This window comes from Silene latifolia, chromosome Y (assembly GCF_048544455.1).
Source record: "Silene latifolia isolate original U9 population chromosome Y, ASM4854445v1, whole genome shotgun sequence".
Classification (NCBI taxonomy): Eukaryota; Viridiplantae; Streptophyta; class Magnoliopsida; order Caryophyllales; family Caryophyllaceae; genus Silene; species Silene latifolia.
Window position 1 is genome coordinate 409207680 of NC_133538.1, and position 1947 is coordinate 409209626.

Below are 1947 nucleotides of genomic sequence, written 5' to 3' on the forward strand. Positions count from 1 at the left end.
ATATGAGCACTAAGTTGAGCACCCAATTGATTAATAGAGTCCACTTCATGCTTTCCTCCTCTAGTAGGCTTGCGAGGTCTACTATATTGTGAATTATGGACCGCCATTTCCTCAATCTTGTTCCAAGTTTGATTATCGTCAACTTCGGTGAACATACCATTTGATCCCATGTTGAGAATGTTTCTTGAGTCTTCATAAAGACCATTCCAAAATTGTTGTACCAAGAACCACTCGCTAAGTCCATGATGAGGATATGAGCGACAAATTCCTTTAAACCGCTCCCAAGCTTCATACAAAGATTCTTCATCCCTTTGCTTAAAACCCGTAATTTGAGCTCTTAGCATATTAGTCTTTTCCGGAGGGTAGAATTTTTTGTAGAAAGCTAGAGCCAACTTCTTCCAAGAGTTAATTCCAAGAGTAGCCTTATCAAGGCTTTTTAACCATTGTTTTACGGTGCCAATTAGAGAAAAAGGGAATAAGACCCATCGAATTTGGTCTTGAGTCACACCGGTTTGTGAAATCGCATCACAATAGTCACAAAAAGTCTCCATGTGAGAGTGAGGGTCTTCACTAGGCATCCCCCCAAATTGGCTTCTTTCGACTAATTAGATAAATGCGGATTTAGCAATGAAATTTCCGGTTAAGTGTTGTGGTGTGGGAGTACCATTGGGTAGGTTCTCCTCGGTTGGTACGGAATGTGATGAAAATTTAGGCATTGTGGGTTGATTTTGTATTTGATTTTGTGTTGGGTTCTCCTCACCTTCTCTTGCAAAAGGGTTGATGAACTCAATAGTATTTGGTTGAATATCTACAACCTCACCAATACCTCTCAAAGTGTTTCTAGCAAGTCTTCTATCGTTGGTCAAAGTCCTTTCAATCTCGGGATCAATGGGTAACAAGTTACCTTGTGATCTTCTAGACATGCAAAATATCAAACAACTTGAAAACAATTAGAATAAACCTTGAGGAGTTTTACTTCCCCAAGGCAAAGAAAGACACAACTAATAACAACCTAAGAAAATCAAATCAATTTAACACCGTCCCCGGCAACGGCGCCATTTTTGGTCGGACTCACTTGGAGCTTAATTTTTGGTTACTTGTCGTTAGGAGCACCTAGACCAAAACAATATTTATAACTTCACAAACAACTCTACTATTAGTAAAGAGGCAAGTAAAGGTCGGATCCCAAGGGACGGGTATTGATGTAGGATTTTCGATTGCAAGTAGCGGTGTCTAGGGGTGTCACGATTTGGGTTGAGATAAGAAGATCACTAAACTAAATAACAATAAAAGTAAACAAGCAAGATGATTAAAATGAGATGTAAACAATTCATTAAAAGCACTAGGGAGTCATGGGGTCATAGAGGATTCATGGGAATTGATCATACAAACATATTCTCAAATTATAAGCAAGGAATTATTGTTGTGATGGATCGAGTTGGTTTATATCTTAAAATCCTAGGAAGGTTTGGGTCCCAGAGCTGAATCGATTAGATTGTACAACACCTACAAGTCGACTTAATCCTCCCTACTCGACTATATGCATGGTCTAATGAGACTCGAGTTGGTTTATGTCTTACAAGTCTCATTGAAAAGCTGAGTGATGGGTAAAAAATGCAAGGATTCATAGGCTCGCATTTCATCAAACATAACATGTGCATAAGTTGAGATCACAACAAGCAAGCAAATAAATTATGAAAACATATTAAATTAAGCATGAATCATCCCCCATGTTGGTTTCCCCTAATTACCCATTAACCCTAGTTAAGGAAACTACTCACTCATTATCAAGTTTAACATGTTAACAAGGTTGTCAATCATATTAACAAGGCAAAACATGATGAATAAATGAAGATGATTAACAATAATTAAAAAGGGATTAAGATAAGTATACCTACTAATGATTCCAAAATAAAGCAAAGAATAATGAAAGTACTTGATGAATGA

General features: G+C 37.5%; 1 non-coding gene across 1 annotated transcript; it reads left to right on the plus strand.

Moving 5' to 3' along the window:
- The first annotated feature begins 237 nt into the window (after positions 1 to 237).
- Positions 238 to 344, plus strand: LOC141634721 (small nucleolar RNA R71). The gene has a single exon (XR_012539446.1). It is a non-coding gene; the product is annotated as a small nucleolar RNA R71 (small nucleolar RNA).
- The last annotated feature ends 1603 nt before the right edge of the window (positions 345 to 1947 follow it).